At 46.9% G+C, this 20,550-nt stretch overlaps 1 protein-coding gene across 1 annotated transcript in view; it reads left to right on the top strand.

Annotated features, from left to right (window-relative positions):
* ZFHX3 (zinc finger homeobox 3) overlaps nucleotides 1-20,550 on the top strand; it is a 282,114-nt gene that overhangs the window by 3,839 nt on the left and 257,725 nt on the right.

Raw genomic sequence — 20,550 nt, 5'->3', positions numbered from 1 at the left:
TCATTAAGAAGGTCCAAAAGGACCGTAGGGCTTCCTACTTAGACCTACCTATGCTGACTTCACCAAGGAAGGACCTCTGAATTGGGCAGGTAGGACCCTCCCCCCCAACAGGTTCTGGGTCCTCCTTTTTTCCATGGTGTTTTGAGAATCTTGGATGCCAGTGATTATGCAAATGCTGTCTACTTTCAGCTCACCAAGACATAAAAAACTATTTCTTTGCCATCAGGCAGCAGGTGCAAGTTGTGGAGTTGGTCTCTGGGGTCCCTTCATTCTTGAATTCAGAAGGTGTCAAACTCTCATGTTCTTTTAACTGCTGTGGTTTCTGGATAAGTTTCAAGGGAAACCCTACAAGGCAAGAGTTCCAATAGTTTCGCTTGGAGATGATGGAACCATTTACAGCAGCAGCAAAAGACTCAATCCGATAGGAAAATGTGGCCTTCTAAAGAATTTGGACACAGACCTCTGCGGAGAGAGATGTGGAATTCTTTGTTGTTGGAACACAGTGATGATCTCAGAGAGAGAAGTTACTTTGTTATTCCAGTGAAAGCTTGGGATTGGTAGGTGCAAGATGGGTCTTGTTATTTTTAAGTGTCCCAGATTTTTAAAAGCTGGATATGTATGAAAGTCTACATATGTGCTTGTTTTAGTTAGGAGTGAGTCCCTCACAGCACACTTTTAGATGATGTGCTAGGAATTCTTAAAAGCTATTTCTCTCTAAATAGTCTTTGCATTCATTCCTATAACCAACAACTGTTTTTCCTCCTCTTTTTTTTTAATGTACTTTTTTTTTATACAAAGAATTGTGCTTGGTTTGGGAGGAGATAGAAACAAACATAATTCAGTCTCCCTCTTTTAGCCTGCTTTATAAAAATATCAGTCCTCCAATGAGCGAGGTCCACACTTTGTTCTTCTCTCTAATTATACAACTCACCTCAAGTATAACAGTAGGTTTCAAAGGAAGAGGTAAGCATTTCTAAACTTAATCAGCTCTTTTGGAATCGAGGAATTGAAAGCACCTTGAAATCTGCTTTTATTATAACTTTGATTATAGATAAATATATAAAATGTTATATATAAATATACGGGGGTAGTATAACTTACTCCTGGAACATTTTTTTAAAATGGTACAACTTGTACCTGAGAGAGCCACCATTTATTTCTGAATTACCCTAAGAATATTTTTATTGACTGAGAATGGTTAAGAAAATATTTGCCACGTCCACACCAGTTTCTAAATTTTTTGCAGTTTCATAGAAATAAGACTCTGAAGTTCATTTTCTTCTCCCTCTTCCCCCTCTTCCATTAGTTAATTCAAATGAACGCTAAAGTATCACAGGAGGGAGATATAATAATAAAATAGAGGTTTCACCTATCATCTGTTTGATTAGGCGAAGTTGAGTTGTTTTATGATTAAACAGAGAGAGAGTATGCAGGGCCCTGTTGGGCCTGATGCTGAGCCTTGAGACAGGAAGATGAATAAGCCAGACCTTGGCCTCAAGGAACTTACAGAGTCCTACCAAACATCCTTTGAAGTTCTTTCCCCACTATTGCCTCTTAATTACATGTGGTGTTCACTCTACCAATCGAACTGCCTTCCTTGGACATCCAGTGGCCAGGAGCTAGTTAGAAATTTCACTTTTCATCTTGACCATTTTGAATGCTAATAGTAGGCCTGGACCACATAAGGTGGAACAAAGACTTCTCAGTTCCCAGTTCATTAGAATAAGTGTCTGCAAAATGCTGGGAAGTTACCTTCTGATGTTGCCATTTCAGCTTGGGATTTTCTCGATAGCCCCCGCTTTTTCTTAGGGTGTTCTGGCCCCTCGTCTCATCTTGGTGGACATGTTTTATTTTGGTTGTGGTAGTGGGGGGGGGGGGGAAGAGGGAGAGAATAATGTCTGCTCAGCTTTGAGGCCTATAAACACCTGAAAGTACACTTGACACTGAAGCATTCCCTTGCCTAAGAAACTCCTTGCAGAATTTCAGTGAAAATGAAAATGAAAAATAGCAAAGTAAATATGTGAGATTTTGGAGAATCTTGTGGATTTGCTTAAGTCGTTCTCTGCAGGGAGGATTGCCTTTTTAGTTAGTGAGCCAAATGTCTTGGGTTAATTTTTCGGATTTAGAACTGGGCTTGGACAGAACTTGGGGTGGCTTGAAAAAATTTGAGCTAGTACATCTCCTTGGTAAATATTATTATATATATTTGCTGTTGAGCATCTTCCTCATGTAGAGATTGGACTGTGTCATAACCTGGCATAAACAATCTTAGGTGACTCTAACTTAATCTACTAAATAAAATTGAAACTCATCAGTTCCACATTCAGGATCGTCCACAATCTGGGAATAGCCCACCCTAGCCTAACTTCTTTGCTCTGGGCCTGGACTCCTTCCTATCTCAAAGCTGTTGAGTACATTGTTTCCCAAGTCTAGAGTGTCCTCCCTCCTCCTTTTCACCTGCTGAGTTCCTGCCCATTTTCTTCCCTGAAATCTTGCCTGATGCTGCTCACTAGTCAGTAACACCTTTCCTCTCCCCCTCCCCAGCATAAAGCTCTTTCATTTTATAATTCTCTAGTGTACTTAAGCCTTCCTTTTGTGTTATAGTTATCTATGTATGTACCACACACCTCCTCCCCCTTAGACTGTAAATTTCTTTAGGGCAGGTATCATATCTTATCGTTTTGCATGTGGCAGGGCTTAATAAATTAAATGTGTGTTTGAGTTGAATTGAACATCTATGGCCTCAAGAAATTTGTATTTTTTCTTAGCTGATGTTAATATTATTTACCTTTAAACTTGCCCAATCCCCATTAAACCTTGTGACTTCTGTTTTAATTTTGAAGATGGGCCCTCATCCCTCACGTGTACTTTAAACCAATTATTAATTTGTTTTAAAGGTAGCTTCTTTCTCATATCATAATGATTCTGCCTACCATTTGAGAATGGTTATTGTTAACAATCACATTTTCAATATTACCTTATAACCCCAGTTCCTAAGGGATAAAGCCCAATTAAGTGCTACTTCCTACATCAGTTTTTTTTCCCCTCAGTGGCCTCCCAATGGTCTGTGATCTTTATTCTTTACCTCACTCCCAAACCACTTTTACTTATCTTTGTGTATGTGTTATTTTTCCCACCTTAAGGGCAGGACCCATTTCAGATTTTTTTTTTCTGTCTTTGTCTTTTTAATGCCTAACACATAGTAGGCACTTAACGAATGCTTCCTGGGGAAAGGGCTGATCACTTAGTCTCTTCCCAGCCAATCCAGGCGTGAGGATCAAAGGCCTCCAGGAGCCAGACTGGATGGATCACAAATTTTATTTGGGTGCCTTCAGTGGACAAGGATTTACTTATCTTCTTGGGCCACTGAAATGGATAAGCAATCAGTAACCTCGGGTAGTCTTCCTAGGTGTGGGGACAGAGATCCAGGTTTATTAGTTGGAAACCTCAAGTAGATCCTAGATTGTAGGGGCTGGAAGAGACCCTTGAGGTCACCTAGTCCAATCCCCTGAGGTTACAATTGGCAACTGTAACTGAAACCCAGTGAGATTGTTACTTTCCCAAACACACAGTGGCAGGCAGGGCATCTCACAGAGGTTCCACTATTGTAACCGCCTCCCAGGTTTGTGGAGAAGCAAATGAGACAATGTATGTCAGACGCTCGGCAGTCCTCAGCAGCGTTGCTTGTTATTAGCTTTCCAGCCCCCTCTGAGAGGAATACAAGAAACCTAAGGTGGTTAAGTTGTGGTTAAGTTTTTCCTTCAGGAGAGCTGGTGACCATCCTGGACAGGGACTGTGGGGGGGAAAGAGGTGTGTTACAATGAGTCTACACAAGCTTGCAATCAACTCCGAGTCCTGGCTGGGCTTAGAAATGTTTCTGTGGTAATTAAGTGTTGTGATGATCTTTTGGTGGATATTTTTCCTAGACTTTAAAAAATCTCTGGTTAACTATGCTGTCTCTTGTCATTTAAACACAACCTCCTTGAAATCTCGTGCTTGGAGTAGAGATGAGGAATATTTTTGGAGATACCAGAGTGTGATGGAGGGGGTCTGGGACCTTGTCCTTGCAGCCTCCGGGCAAGGTCCCCCTTAGGAAACTTAACATTTGTTTTGTTTAAGCTTCAGGAAGTGGGATGGGGGGGGGAGGATGGAGAGAATCCCCTAGCAAAATACCTTCAGTTTGTCCTTGAGTCTGTGCAACTGACTAGTGGAGGATCTTAGGGAGCTTCTGCCTATTATGTATACCTCCTTTCCTTTCCCAAAGGATGGTCACTATGGAACAGTATAAACGGGGATTAATGAATGGAGAGTTTGATGGGAGCCTCTCCAGAGAGACCTTACCCACCTGTCCTTTTTGTTTCTTGGGCATCTGAGATATGGGGTTGCTCATTCTTTGGGTCTGGGTATTAACAGGTGGTTTGCTTCCAACATCTGTGTGTCCCACCTTTGCTGGCCCCCTCTATATGTTTCTAAATCAGTGCAGGTCCTACGCCTTTTGTAGGGGAATTAAGGCAACAGCAAAGGTAGTAGGGTACCCCTGGCCTCCTTTTCCTCTCCCATGCTTAGGGGTCTGACAGAAACAGGCTAAAATCCCTTATGGCCAACTTAGTATAAGGCAATGCTGCTTCTCTACTTGTATTCTCTCTTATTTAGGGAAGGAAATTATTTAAATAGTGGCCTTCCTGGCTTTCTTAACCTATTATCTTGCCTTTAATTTTTAAGTCTCTTGGAAAACAGGGAAATGGGGGGGGGAAGAAGCTACAGTTTGGGGAGGCGTCTTCTGTCACAAAGAAAACATGACTAGAACTATGAAAATTGGCTCATTAAAATATTGGAAGTTGGCATTTTAAATCTGCTGCTGATTTCCCACTCTCTCTGCCACAAACCTGGTTATTCTGATAGTGAAATCTCCCCCTCCCCTTCATTTTCCCCCTTTCTTCTGATTTTCTGTAGAAAAGATTAATGGCCACCTTTGACCCCTTATATGCACCATAGGAAGGTTTAGGAGGAGAATCTAGACATTTGATGGGAAAGGGGGACCAAATGTCTGCCCATCCTCCAGTATTTGGGGACTGTAATGAGTAGGAGTGGAGAGCAACAGGTAACCTGAAAGTAGGAAAATACTTTATCTTGGGGCTCTCAGTAAACCAGCAAGGTTTCTGATAAAGACTTTGAATTCCAGGTGCCATTTTGTGCCTCTCTGTGTGTGTTTATTTCTTTATATTTGTCTTACATTTATTTTTAATAATATCAGATTGAAGTCAGAGGCAGGCTGAATAGCTTCCCTCCTTGGTTTGTAGGAACATCTGGATTGAAAGGCTCATTTAGTAAAAGATAGAGGTCTTTGGGGTTTGGTTTTAGGTCCTCAGAGAGTGTATGTACTCGATCTCTTTTGGAAAAGGAGTCCTTTTTTAGCTTTTCTTCATTTATTTATTGATAGAAAGTCCTAAACACTCAAGAGCACATGGGCCTTCTTATACCTAGACTGGCTTCCAAAGTACCTCCTCACCTTATGTATCCCAAATGGCCTGTCCCGAATCTCACTCTCCCCAATACCTTGTCCGGCACAAGCTTCGCAAAGAACGCTTTCAGGAACATCTTAAAAAACAATTTTCCTTAACTGCTTAAAAAAAAAATTTCCAAATACTATTTCCAGGAAAAAAAAAAAAAAAACCCTCCAACTCTCTTTATTTGCACTGTCTCAGGCTCCTCTTTCTAAAATGCTCTTTGGCTAAGGGCCTTGGTTCTTAATGTACCCTCAGCATGCTGGGATGGTTTTTCTTTGAAGCAGCTTGACTGTAGCTCTGTAGAACATCTGCATTATCATCTAGGCTGCAGGACAACACTTGGATGCACTCACTATTAAGGGGCTGGGGTATGTGTGTGAATATATTATCAATCAGAGGTCAGTACTTAAATAAAGCCTGCTTTAAAATCTCGGCTCCTTGTCTCTGTGAGCTTCTCAGCTGGTATTATTTGGCAGCTAGGGACAAGTGAATTCTGTCAAGTGCCCTTTAAGTGATGTGTTTCACCAACTGTACCTGAGTATCTGCAAAACATGTGGGGGGGGGGGTATAGGGCTTTCATTTCCATGGGAAATATTTCATTATCTTAAAGGTAGGGCATGGAGGGAGGGGAGGGGATCTAGACATAGAGAGATCCCAGATTAAGAACGCCTGGGTTCCTTTGTTAGGACAAACTAAAGCACTATTAGGATTGAGGAAGAAAATCTAGAAAGACTGCAGGAATACTATGAGTGCTAGAGAGAATTTAGGGAGAATGTAGGACCACTAGGTAGTGGGAGGGTGGACAAGAGTGCAAGAGCAATAGAGAGTGGGAGGGTGGACTGGAGTGTTAGTGCAGGAAGGATAAGAGTGCTAGAGAGTGCAGGAACACTAGGGAGTGGGAGGGTGGATAGGAGTGCCAGAGAGAGCATCCCAGCCTGGCCACGCAGCTCCTGTGGGTTGCCCCAGAATGTGTACATGTGGGAGGGCCCAGGCAGTGGGAAGCTAAATGGGATGGTACCTTTGATTTGCAGTGTCTGATGTTCGTGATCCAGTGGGCAGTTTTCACCTGCTAGACCTTGCCAGGGCTCACTTGGGCTGGTTGAAGCTGTCTTTGGGGGGCCGGTGTGAGGCCCTACCGGCCCCGTCTCCTCCTCCTTCCCTTCAGGTGGCTGAGGGGGGCTTCTCCCTGGCTCTCTCACCTCCACCCTTGCTGCTTGTGGTCCCCTGCCCTTTTATCTTCCTCTGTACCTTTAAAAGAAAATCTGAACTGTTGTTCCGCTCTCCCCAGTGAACTGGGAAGAAAGCCAGCCTGGCGAGAGCCTGCCATTGGATTCGGTGGCCAAAGGGTTTGAAATGGATCCATTTCCGTGTGCCCCATCGTCTCTCCTCCTCTTCCTCTCCTGCCCCCCCCCCCACTCAGCCTCCAGGCCCCAAAGGCCATTGGTGGGCAGCTCCTGTCCCTGACCCACCTGAAGGGGCCACGGAAGGCTGCCTAGTAGCTGCTAATGGGCCCGGCTTGTCCTAGCTTGTTTGTAGTGATTTGTGTAGACATTTATATGCAAATACTATCAACTTGCCGAGTTAATTATCCAGTACTCCCCCCTTGCCCCCCAGCAGCCTCAGCCTCCTTCGGGCAGGGGCCCCCTCTGCTTTTGCTCTGCTCTTCGCCCCCCCCCCCGGGATGCCCGTGAGGTGAGGGGGCAGATCCCGCCCCTGGGGCTCTGGCCTGTGCCAGGGCACATGGCTGGCGAGGGGAGCCAGCCGGGCCTGCCTCTGTGGGTTGGGCGTGGAAATAGAAAAGAGCAGCTGGGGGAGCTGACTTTCCGTGTGAGTGCCTGAGGAGAGGAGTCGGGTTACAGAGCGCCAGGTCGTCCTCGCTGCACCTGAGCTGCCCTTGGGCCCTCCCTGGCCGGCCCCCTGGTTTTCAGACATGGCTGTGCAGATGCACTTTTGGCTGAAGCTTGGCCGGCCCTTCACTGGGGAAGAGGAGGGAGGGAGGGATTTTCCCCTTTTTCTCCTTCCCCACAACTTTTAAAGGAGCGTTGGAAAACAGTAGCATCCATAGGCCTTTTCCTCCCCCTTACTCCTCTCATCCCCTGGCCCCGCAGTTCCCCCACGCTTTCCCAACAGCCTTTTCAGTGGGCCACAAGCCCCACGGGCTAGATGGCGGTAATGGGAGCTAATAATGTTGATCACTTTGGAAGAACAGTTTCCCTACATCCTCTGGGGATTCTCCCAGCAGCCCCCAGGGCAGCGAGGTGGGCGGACCACGGGGTGCCCCAATGGTGGCAAGGACTTAATGGTTATGGGGAACATCCCTACAAACTGCCTTTGTCAGTGACGTGTATGGCAGGATCTGTGACAGAAACGACCCCATGGCAGTGAAGGGACCCAAAGCAGGGCTACAGGGTGGAACCTAAAGCTTCCGGGGCCCCTGATCCCACGGCAGGCCTGTGATTGCCTCTCATTCGAGGCCTTATTTCAGTCCTTTGTAAAGATGAGGATTGCACGGGGGGGCTCTCTGGTCGCCCCCAGCTTCAGAAGCCCCTCTGGAGGGACCGGAACATACCTCGCATCCCTGACATGAGGATGAACATGTTTTGCTATGGCCCCGTGGGATGATGGGGAGCATCTAGGAGGCACCCTGAGGCACGTGACCCATAAGCATACTTCACAGACTGTGTCATTCTTAGGAGTAATTTCTTCCAAAGCTTTGGAAGGCCCACAGAACACTTTTCTCCCTGTAGTTTGGTGAGGTGAGCAGGGCAGATGACAACACAGCCATTTCACAGATTAGGAAATGAAGCATTGAGGGAGATGAGGCAATTTTCTGAGAGCTGTGAAGTTAGTAATTGCCCTTTGTGTCTTCAGTTCATCACGTTGGTCACGGCCTCCTCTGTTCGAGGCATTTTGCTTGGATACAAAAGCAAAAACAAAAACAGCCCCTCTGTCCTCAAGAATTTTGTAGTCAATTGAGGGGAATACCACATTTACACAAATATGTGTCAACAGAAGGGTGATTTCAGAAGGGGGTGAGCATGAAACTGAGAACCCAGCGTGTCAGGGAGGACTTCCTAGAAGGAGTGATGTCTGAGCTGAACTGTCAGATAAAGAAGGATTCTGAGAAATAGGGATGTGGAGGAGGGAATGTGGCTGATGGGGGCTCAATTTGGAGGGACGTGATAGAGCGGGAAGCTGGGGAAGTGGCCGGTTGGAGTGAAACGGAGACTTAGGAAAGGGGATGATGTGAAATGGCCCAGGTGCGAGCCGGGCCTTGGAGCTCACCTGAAGGAGTCGCTGAAAGCTTTCGGGGGACTATGGCCAGTATGTATTGGTAGCTTTGATCATTTTAGCAACTTTGTGGAAGGCAGGTTGGAGAGAGGAGAAAATGAACAGGCCAGATGATCACAAAGGTCCAGAAGGGCAGGGATGAGGGTCTGGAGACTGGTAGGAACCTTAGAGGGCCATCCTCCCCCCATTTTACTGATAAGGAAATCGAGGAAAACAGGGTCACACAGCTAGGAAGTGTCTCAAGCCAGGCTTGAATTTGGAAAGATGAGTCTGCTGGACTCCAGAGTCATGAAGAATTGGACACAACTGAATAACAACAGCCTTCAAGTCATTTAATAACCCACCTGATGTTCTAAATCTATGATTCTTGAGTCAGGGGAGACAAAGAAGGCCTTGAATAGAGTTCTGGAGGTTCCCTCACATAGGGAGCAAGTGATGAATCTTGATCCAGTGGAGGATGATCATTAGATGGATAGGAGGAGAACCAGGGGAGAACAGTGCCTCAGAAGCAAGGAAGGGGAGGTTTTGCAGGGGAGAACATTCCCCCAGGGTTGGAAGCGGCGGAGATCAGAGAGTCTGAGGGATGAGAGAAGATCACTGGAAATCTTTTAAGAGAGCAACATCCATAGAGTGGAGTCTAGAGAGCCAGATTCTTGCAACAGTGACTGAATAATGAGTGCATGGTGAGGAAGTAGAGACATTGAGCAAAGACAACTGGCAGCTTGTCAGTGAAAAAGAAAACCCTTATTGTATGATGGTCTGATGAGATGTTATTGCATTTTTTTTTTTTTTTAAGACTAAGGGAGACCTGAGATGTTTATAGAAAGTGGGTAAGGAAGAATTCCTCAGGGAGAGATCAATGTTGAAAAGGAGGGGGAATGATTAAAAAGCCAAGAGATCCAAAGACAAGCCACAACTATGTAGGACTGTGGGGAAAAGTGGGGGAGGGGTTGCGGAAGTTGGGGGAAGAAGTAAGGGGTCAGAGAAGGGATTTCACAGTGGTGGGCTTTTCCTATCAGAAAGATCTGAGCCCCCTTGGGGATGGTAGACCATTGGGAAAATCTAAAAAGATTGCTGTGCAGCAGTGAGAACCCAGTTGACATTAGAAACCATCAATCTGTAGAGGACCCAGTTGGTATATATTCATTTTATTCAGTAGCATGGGAGTAAAAACAAAGAAGGTTAAATGGAGAGAATCTGGATTTGGAGTAAAAAAACCTAGGCTCAAATCCAGACTTTGCTGCTCAGTATCTTATAACATGGAGCAAGTTGTCTTTATCTTTGGTCCTGTTTGCTCATTTATAAAAGGAGAAGTCCCCTCCTAGCCTTAATTTATGATCCTCAGGAAGCATTCAGTAGTGACCTAGGGTTGAGGAATGTCAAGGCCTGGATATTGTAAGGACAATGGAGGGAGCCAAGCATGGAGGACCATTCACAGTTGAGTTGGGCAACTGTGCAGTCAAGACTTTGGTAACATGGACATTTGCTCGGAGGAGGTCCTAGAGGATACATGAGGCAGGAGGAGGAGAGGACTGCAGGGGGAAGTTTGCAAGAGCAAGGTCATGAAGCTGCTGGAGTCCTGATGATGACGACTGAGGGACAGATTAGGTCACGAGAGCAAACTTGGTGAGCTGGATAAATATCTGGAAGAACACGGTGGCGGAGGAGCCCCCGAGTTTAGGGGATGGTGTTTGGGCAGAGAGGAGGACTATGAGCCGAGTGTGGAAGTCCTTGAGAGAGCAAGGAGACAAAGGCTTAGATAAGCTAATTAATGGCAGACAGTTGGTGAGCGATGGCCCCGAGGGAGGAACCGGAAAGGCCGTGGGTTTTGGATTGCAGTGACACTGAAGAGGGTGACCAAGGCTTTAGACTCCATGGGGGGAGAAAGACAAGCTCACTGTGTGTAGGGAGGGAAATAAAACTGTCCCGGAGAAGGTGCTTTCAGAAGGTGGCGTGGAAGGGAAGAGCCAAGGAGAACGGGGACCGGGGGAGGAAGGAGAAGGGAAAAAAGGAGGAATTGGTGACTGTTTTCTAGTTTTCTCTGGAAACTGTTTCTGAATCCCTGGGATTTGAGGAGTAGCTGCAGAACAGGGGGAGAAGCAGTTGCTTCAGTTGGTCTGATGGGGGAGGATCCTTAATAAAGGTGGTAGGAAGGCAGCGAGGAGGACCACGGATGGCCGGCTGAAGTGGCTGGGGCTCTGTCTCTGGTCCTCGGGCTTTAGCGGGGCAGGGCTGGAGGGTCTTCCGTGATGGCAGCAGGGACCTGGCTGGGGGGATGCAGACTACGGCCCGAACCCTCCAGGTGAAGGGGTTGTGTGTCCATGGCAGCCGGGAGGGGAGCAGAGAGCTCTCTGACTCTCCTGAGGAAGGCCAAGGCAGACAAAGCCAGTTCTAATGTCAAGACCAATTGCACCAGGCCACCTCTCGATTCCTGATTGCTACAAAGAGCGATTTTTCATAGTGTGACCTAAGGGAAACCTTCCATGGATGACTCAGCTGGAACAATTGCTGTCATCACTTCCTGTGGTTGTGGCAGGGCTCCCTTTTTGAACAGCCTTCATAGGATGTGCTACCCAGGAATTGGGAATTCTTCCTCCTGAATTGCCCACAGACCCTTTCCATAAAAGGGGGGGCACTCCTCCTACCTCCACCTCCCTCCTTTCCCACTCCCCTCAGAAGCAAAAATGAGATGGCTTGTTAGAACATTAGCAATCTGATGATGTCAGTATTTTGTGTTGATGGATTTGGTGAAGAAGAAGGAGGCGAGAGCTAGGGAAAGGAAGATAGGTCTTGTATTTTCCTCAGACAGATCGCTCTATGTGGTTTGTAGAAATTTCAGCACAGAATTTAGGATTCCCAGCCTCACAACTAAATGCTTTCACATGAGATGATCCATTTCTCACTTTAAAAAAAGTGCTTACTTCCTTCTGCTCCTCCCTCCTCCTGCCCTAAAGCCAACTCTTTTCCTTTTTCTCCCTGAGTCAGTGAGAAGAGTTTTCTTTCTGTCTTTCTTAAGTCTTTGTTTTGATTCTCTAGAAGGTAGGGCCCTGGGTGCACAGCTGCAGTCATGGAGCAGGGACTGAGCTCTAAACAGCTTCTAATCTCTCCAGCTTCCACCCCTCTGCCTTTTGTGTGGGAGGGAGCCAGCTCCCCTGCACACTTAGGCCTGTCCAGAAAGGGGGAGAGTAAATATTCCAAGGGCTCTCTGTCCTCTCTCTCACCACACACAAGTTTGTAGTAGACCAACAGTTCAGGTTAATTTTATGTACAAGGTCCCTTTTGTTGGAGAAGGGGGTGAAAGTCCACAGCTGTGACCGGAAAGAGGGGAAGGGACTGCTGGGATGACCTTGTTTTAAGAAGTTTAAAAGGAATGCTAATGTCAGAGATCTGGATGCACTGACGTGGGTGAGAGTGTGTGCGTTTGACTCAGGCTGCAGATAAGGTGTACAGTATTTTAAAAGTTGCCCTTAAAACAACTCTGGGGAGACATTGGGCCCATAACAAATTCAGACAAACAGGTAGTGGAGTGTGTGTGTATCTTATTATCATCATCCTTTTACTACATGGTCTCCGTAGCCTTAGGGGAGGGTGGAATTGTGGATTAAAGGGGAAAAGTTTCAGGCTCACCAAAGTTTGTGGTTCTGGGCAAGGTTATGGCAGCTAAACTGGGCCTGGAAGGAAAAGGTGTACTTGGACAGAAAGATGGGCCATTCTGGGCCAGAGATTCATCGTGATCAAAGGTATGGAGGTGGGAAAGGCCAGCAATAGCAGAGTTGTGGCTGGCCAGGAGGATAGTAGATGTGCAGGGGGCCAGGAGAGGATGAGATCTGAGTGTAATGAGACTGAAAGGGGCCGGATACCGGGGGCAGTGGGAGCAGGGGGAGAGCCGCTTGAGGTAGTTGTAGTAGAGGGGTGACCTGGAATTCAGAGAGAGGGGAAGATCTGGAGCTAGGAAAACTGGTGGAAGAGCCTTTTAAGGCGTCTAGGTGAGAGGAGATGAAGGCTTGAACTAGAGCCGTAGCCCCTTAGGAGAATAGAGTCAAATTAGACACAATAAGGACTTGGCACCTCACTAGATCTTCAGGGTCAGGGAGGGGGCGGAAGGGCAGCTGGGAGTTTGCAAGGGGAAGGCTGGCCTGTGTTCTGGCCCTGTGCTTTAGATTCCATGCTGAAGGTCTGGCCAGGATGATCCAGAGGCCTTTTGAAGCCCATCTCAATGCTTCGTACATAGTAGGTGCTTAAGAAGTGTTTGAATTGGAGTTTTAACAATCTATTTTTTATTGGTTTCTTTGTTTTTACATCACCTTTTCTCTGATACTTCTTAGCTTCATATATGTGATCTTAAACATCAGATTTTTCCAAGCCTGTTTCCTCATCTGTAGAATTGGGCTGAGGGTGGGAAGGGGGAGACACTCAATGGTCCTGAGGTCCTTTCCAGATCCAAAATCTTGTGTTAAGTGTGATAAAAGATTTTAGGAGAAAGAATAAAAAATAATTCAGCAGAATCAATCAACACATTAACCAGCATATGCAACATTCAATACCTTCAGCCTCTCTTCTGCAAAGAAAGGATGAGATTGCCTTTTCTGAACACTTCTCTGGGGCCAAACTCCATCATTACAATTACTCTGTGTTCAGTTTCTCTTTATTGTTATTCTTTTCTTTTTTATTCTTCCCTCCCTCCCTCCATTCCTTTTTTCCTTCCTTCCTTCCTGTGTTGTCATTTACAATATGTTGTTTTCCTGGTTCTGCTGACTTTGGCCTACATCAGTTCATGTAATTCTTCCCTTGTCTCTCTGAATTCTTTTTCTTCTTCATTTCTTAAGGTTCAGTGATACTGTATTTCATTCATGTTCTACCACCTTTTGCTATCTCTCAGAAACTGCTGTTGGGAATATTTTAGTGTGGGTAGGAATTTTCTGCCTGTCTCTGATCTCTTTGGGGGATACTCTTAGCAGTGGGAGCTCAAAGGGTATGGACATTTCAGTTCTCTTCATCGCATAAATTGCAGATTGTTTCCCAGCATGGTGGAACCAGCTCACCCCTCTACCAGCATTGCATCAGTGTGCCAGTCTTTCTTCTCTCTTTCCAGCATTGAGCATTTCCATTCGACGTCGCCTTTCCCAATTTGCTGGCTATGAGGTGAAACTATAAGGTTGTTTTGATTTGCATGTCTTTTCCTAGTCATTTGGAACATTGTTTCTATGATAATTGCTGCTCTTTTTTGGCGAACTTTTTGAATTCTTTGACAGTTTATCCTTTGGGGAATGGCTCTTAGACTTATGTATTTATGTTAATTTCCCTCTGTACCTTGGATAGCAGACTTCAAGATCCTTTTCATCTTCGGATGCTTTACTTTACCTGTTGCCTGCCTCCCACTGGAACTACTTTGTGGTCCTGAAGTCACTCTGGACGTGGACGGAGGACTGTATTAGTGGTCTGATGTAGTGGAACTTGTAGGGAGGATTACAAGTTGGAAAAAAAAATTCAATCAGCTTCTAATGATGATCCTTTTTTTCATAAAGCCATTTCAACTCTGTCCCTCCCACCTGAAAAGTGCAATTGGAATGATGTTGCATTTAAAAATGCAGTCACAAGTTTGGACTTGGCAGAGTCCCACACTAAGGTATTTTTGGTCGGCATTAAAATTTTAGATTAGAAAGAGAGGACTAAGTGCTGGATGTAGGACAGCTCATCATTTATCTCATCAGTTGCAAGTGTAGACTTTGTAGAAGTCTCGATTTTTGGTTGTTCTGTATATTGAAGTATTGGTTTTCACCCCTTCTGTGAAAGTATAACTTGTCCCGGCCTTGTCATCATCTGGCAAGAAGGATAAAATGGACTTTTGCTGCTTTTAGACCCGACAGTTTTCAAAGGTTATATTTTGGTCTCTTCCATGTCTTCTATCGGTGTGTTTGGTGTTTTTTTATTGGGAGGGGGGATTAGTCGGGCCTACCTTTCTTGACCCTTTGCTTTACCTAGGCACACACCCCACCCCCTTCTTCATATTTTTTTTTTTTTATTTCAATCTCTCAAAGACAAAGGACCTGGAAGCTCAGACCTGTCCTGCCACATTCCTGAGTAATTTGGTTTTGATTAACCCAAGGAGAAAAGTTGGTTTCTCATAGCGACTGAAGGGATCAAAGCAGGACAGGCAGTTCCCCTAATGCACTAGGTTTTCTCCCCTGTCCTGGCCCCTCCTTCTCCTCCTCCTTCCCCTCCTCCATCCCCTTCTCTTTTCTCCTCCCCACCCCCTCTCCTTCTTCCTTTCAACCTTACCCTCTTTAGAAAGTTAGAGCAGGAGTTATTTCCATTTTCCGATTCTCATGAAAGTGGAAGTGTATCATAGGGTGGTGGATGGAGAGACACAAGGAGAAATATCCCCCATTCCCCCCTCCTTGCCATTCTTTTCTTCTTTAACTCCTTTCCCCCCACAAAGCTGCAAAGCACATTCCAGGGCTAATCCTGCTCCAGGAGGAATGCAGATGGCTGTAATTGTGTGACCCGGGATGGGCCTTCCACATCTGGGCAGCTTTTCTTCTCCGGGAGATGGCTAAAAAGGTCATTTACATAAAGAAACAGGCCGTTTTCTTCTGCCCTTCCAGAAATCGCCCATATGCCATACCTACTGCTAGGCCGAAGGGTTTCTGACAGAACAGGGATCCCTTAGGCTTTCCCTGCCTTCTTTCTCCCATTACAGTTTGAAGGCACGTTTTTTGGTTTGGGTTTTGACCATATTCCTGCTCAGTGCACTTTATGGGAAGGGCAATTAAAAAGAAACAAACAAAACTCCGGATTATAACAAATCAAGTAGAGGTTTGAAGCAAACTTTACATGACTAATGAATGATACTATTTTTTGTATTTAAAAACATTGCTATGTACACATATATTTAGAAAATTAATATTTATGCACATAATACATGTACGTAATTTTTTTTAAGCCAACTTAGTCCCATAGAAGTAATTAGCTGTATCTCCAGAAAGGTTTCCTCCGTTTCACGGAGCTTTCCAAATTGTACAGAGCAAGATCACACGTACTTGTACTTTCCTTTACTAAATTACCAGTTCATGAGTGAAGATTCCTATTTGGATGTGAAGATGTTGAAATGTCGAATGGGAGTCTGAACATTTTGAAATAATAACTGCAGGCAGTTGAAATAATGACCATAGGCAGTTTTTACCAAGTTAGGGGTATAAGAGACCTGAACCAAGAGAACTGTCTTAATCATATACAAAAACTTCTCTTCTCTTGCTAAATTCAGTGTTGGAAGACAAGTTGCTGGAGGGACCCGTGTGAGCCTGACAGTAATGATGTGCTTTGTGCTTTGTATAAGATGATGAGGCCATGATGAACTCCTTTAGTTGTTTCAGTCGTGGTGATGGATTTGTGCCCAGCCACCCATCCCTTGTGACCAGGGGCTTTCAATTAGAAGGGATCAGGGGTAGAGTTGGAGACAGTTTTCTCGGTGGAAACTAACTGTTGGGGAATTGGATGTGTGAATTTGGCCAGTAATTTAGCCTTCTGAGAGAAGAGATGAAGAAAGCTACAAACAAAACCTTCTGCGTCCCAGAGAGTCCCGTCCCCTTCAAAGTGTGCACCTTGGGGAGCCTGCAGACTTGCGATGGCGATGCCATTGCCGCTCAGTTATCTGAAACGCCTCCCTCATAATTGGCTCAAACGCGCGTCTCCTGGTTCTGAGCGTCCCCAGGGACTTGCCAGATCCGTGTCCACTCTCCCAGGATGGACTTGCCAGATCTGTGTCCATTCTCAAGGGCAGCCTGGATTTGCGGTGGTCACCAGGACGGTTCTTGGCCAGGCCGGGCAAATGTGCCAGGGTGGATCAGAACCCTCAGTCTCTTCCTGGAGGAGCTGCTAGGGGGTCTGTGAAACTCATCGGGCTGGGTTTGCTACGGGTTCTGCTTTGGGGCCAGCCTCGGGGAGGCTGGTTCTGGGAGGGCAGAGAGAGCCACATACTCTGGGGCAGCACTCCTACCCTCTTGGTGGACCAGGCCGAGCCGGACTTTGCCTCTGATAGCCATTTCACCTTATGGTGGCCATCAGGGAGAAGCTGGAGGGGAAGCCTCTGCCATCTTGGCCCCTCCTCCCCAAGCCGCTGCCCTCTTTTTCTGCTCTTCTGCTTTTCATTTTGAGCCGCTTCTCCTTGACCCCCTGGCTCCCTTCAGGGCCTTCCATCATTACCTGCCCCTTCCCTAGAATGACTCCAAGGTCACCAGCGATCTCCCCCAGTCTCGGGCCTTTTCTCCGGGATCCTCCTTGACCTTTTGGTTTTGCTGACCAGGCCTTTGTGGCAGACCCTCTCCTTCCTAAAGGAGACGTCCCATCCCTCTGACTGCCCCCCAGCCATCTTCCCGCTCCTCTGTCATAACCTGGCTTTCACCTTCCCTTTTCCCTCTCTAGGCTCTTTCCTTGGGCTGCGTTTCCCACTCCCGTTATCTCTATATCTTGCAGGATCTCGGACTCAGGCTCACCAGAGCAGGCTCACGCTTTGGGGGCCTCTGGGAGTGTAGGTTGAGCCCCCCACCAGGGTGCAGCAGCTCCTAGGAGCATCAGGTGACTCCTTGCATGGCCCCGCTCCTAGCCTTCCTGCCTCCTTCTGGAAGCAGTGTCAGGAGCAGCAGGAACAAAACGGGGAGGACACAGTAGCTGACTCCCTGTTGTTGACTTCTCTCCCCTCCTGCCGTAGGCTTCGGCCTTCGAGGAAAGGCCGCCATGTTCCTTGGCGCCCGCTTCTCCCCCACCGCCCCCACACTGATCATGGTACCCATTGCCGATGCCAGCTGGCTAGAGTTGGGTGTATGCTTCCCCGAGGCCCTGGGCCCAAAGAAAAGCTTCCGGGTTGGTTGAAAGGCTTTTTGGCCTCCACACCCCAAAGAGCCTTCTGGGACCACTGACTTCCTGGCTGGCAACCAGGCACCCTGTCTATGCCAGGGGGCACCTGTCCTCCACATCTCCCTGCCCTCGCACCTTTGCCTGTTGACCTCAAGGCCCCATTCAGATGCTGCCAGTGCCGCGGTGCCTTCATCTCCCTGGCACCTCTCCTGGCATCTCAGCTCTCTCAGGAGCTGGAAAAGTCCGGGTCTCATTACTGCAGTTATTGGGGGATGTGGCTCTGGCTTCTCAATGACAAAGCATGCTTTTGGAAGGCAAGGGCCGTGGCTCAGTTTTACGTCCACAATTCCTAGCTTAGTAGCTTTTGAAGTGTTTAGTAAATGTTTATTGGAGTGAGGGATGGGGAGGCGGAGGCAGTGTCACACTTAAGTAATGGCCCTGGGTCTGCTCTCCCTTCCCATCCAGATGTATTCTAGAGCTGACGTTTGAGCCCTCCATGTTTGGGAGTGGGCTGGGGTAGGGGACAGGGAGCGAGCCCCAAGTATCTGAGCTGTTCTCTGTCCGGTGGAGGAGCTAGGAGCCACTCCTTTGTGCTAGTAAATGGAGGCTGCCCTTTAGGTAGATGGCAGGCCTTGATTTAAAGAGCCTCGTTCTGGTGGATCAGCATTGTTTATTTGAATAACCGATTCCAGGTCTTTCTGGATTCTGTGATTTAAAAAAAGCAACGCCCCAAACCAGTATTTGTTTCTGCTCCCTGAGTCCAAACTATTGGGTATTGGTATTGGAAGCATTGGGGGGGGGGGAAGCAGGGGGAGACAGGGATATGCAGTAGGATGAGAAATAAGAAGAGAAAGGAAGTCGGAACAAAGATTTAAAAAGCAACAACAAGGAACTCTTAATATTTTGTTGTCTGTTAAGTGAAATCTTTTTTTTTTTTTTTTTTTTTTAAAGCCAGGTAACTTGCTGTACCCAAAGAGAGAAACAGCCTATCGATGCTGAATCCTATCCCTTCAATTACAGTATTAGTAAAAATGGCCAGTTATTGTACACTCAGACGCTGTTTTGCCCAGGTCACTTCTGGGAGCAGCTATTTTTTCCAAGTTGTCCAATAGAGGGATGCTTTTCCTTTTAAAGGTGTGATTAAGTATTTGGACACTAATCATTCTGTTGAATGTGGAAAGAAGAATCTTCCTTAACTGTTGCCATTCCCAACTTATTCATCTAGATTCTCTTCTCTGAGGGACATCTGGAGAAACTGGTGGGGTGGGGAGGGGGAGTGACAAGTCAAAGTGATTTGTCTTTCTGCGAGCTGATTGGCAGAGAGAGAGAGATAGAGAGAGAGGAGAGAGACAGAGACAGAGAGAGGAGGAGAGAGACAGAGACAGAGAGAGGAGGAGAGAGACAGAGACAGAGAGAGGAGGAGAGACAGAGACAGAGAGAGGAAGAGAGACAGAGACAGAGAGAGGAGAGAGAGACAGAGACAGAGAGAGGAGGAGAGACAGAGACAGAGAGAGGAAGAGAGACAGAGACAGAGAGAGGAAGAGAGACAGAGACAGAGAGGAAGAGAGACAGAGACAGAGAGAGGAAGAGAGACAGAGACAGAGAGAGAGAGAGAGAGAGAGAGAGGGGAGAGAGACAGAGACAGAGAGAGGAGGAGAGACAGAGACAGAGAGAGGAACAGAGACAGAGAGAGGAGGAGAGAGGCAGAGACAGAGAGAGGAAGAGAGACAGAGACAGAGAGAGGAAGAGAGACAGAGACAGAGAGAGGGAGAGACAGAGACAGAGAGAGTAAGAGAGAGACAGAGACAGAAACAGAGAGAGGAGGAGAGAGACAGAGACAGAAACAGAGAGAGGAGGAGAGGGACAGAGACAAAGAGAGGAAGAGAGACAGAGACAGAGAGGAAGAGAGACAAAGACAGGGAGACACAGAATTACACACAGAGAGAGACAGAGGGAGGGACAGAGACACACACACAGACAGAGACAGAGAAAAAGAGAAAGGGAGAGAGAGAGACAGAGGAAAAGAGACACAGAGAATCACATACCCAGAGATAGAGGGAGAAACAGAGACACATACACACAGAGACAGAGGCAGAGAGACACAGTCACACACACAGAGGGAGAGACAGAAAGAGAGAAGGAGCAGAAGGGAGGGGAAGAGAGAAACAGAGACAGAGAGACAGAAACAAGAGGGACAACGGAAAAAGGGAGACAGAGAGGGAGCAGGGTGGAAAAGAGGGAGAGAGAGAGAAGGTAGGGATTGGGGGAGGGCTGTAATGGCTTTCCTGAGCTTGCCTCCTTTCCAAGCAGGGAAGGAAAAAAAAAACCCAACAAAAAACAAAAAGCAGCGCGGGTCATGGCGCCTGGTCTCTGCTGGGGATGGGAGTGTTGCAGCTGCTGACCTCCGGGTGAAAAGTTCAAATCTGCATTTAAAAGGAGAGCCGGGACCCTGTTCTCCAGTCAAGTTGAAACAGTTAATGTTTTAAAGGACAAAATGCGGCTTTTCGCAGGACCCTCTCCCCTGGGCCAGAGCCCCAGCCTCCGGAGGGTCCCTGCTCTGGAAAGGCTTCAGGAGTTGAAACAGCACATGCGGCAGGGAGGCCTGGAGGCCTGGAAACAGGCCTGGGAGGAAGGCTCGGGCCTCCTAGGCTCGGTGTGGGCCAGCCCCCTCGGCCTGGAAACTGTTGGGGGAGCTGGGCGGGGGGATCCTCCATTGCACCTAATATTCACAAATCAGCCATGGGATGGAGTAACATTTGTGTGGCAAGAAGGCCTGTCTCCATGGAGATGGAAATTCAGCCCTTCTCTCCTCTTTACCCCTGATGGGAGTGGGAGGCTCCACTTTGTTCGAGCCTATGGTTTGAAATGAACTGAGCTTCTGGGTCTTAAAGGGAAAAGG

The sequence above is a fragment of the Sarcophilus harrisii genome, chromosome 2 (genome assembly GCF_902635505.1).
Source record: "Sarcophilus harrisii chromosome 2, mSarHar1.11, whole genome shotgun sequence".
NCBI classification, from domain to species: domain Eukaryota; kingdom Metazoa; phylum Chordata; class Mammalia; order Dasyuromorphia; family Dasyuridae; genus Sarcophilus; species Sarcophilus harrisii.
Note: the sequence above shows the minus strand (reverse complement) of the source record. Positions and strands in the feature narration are given on the sequence as shown.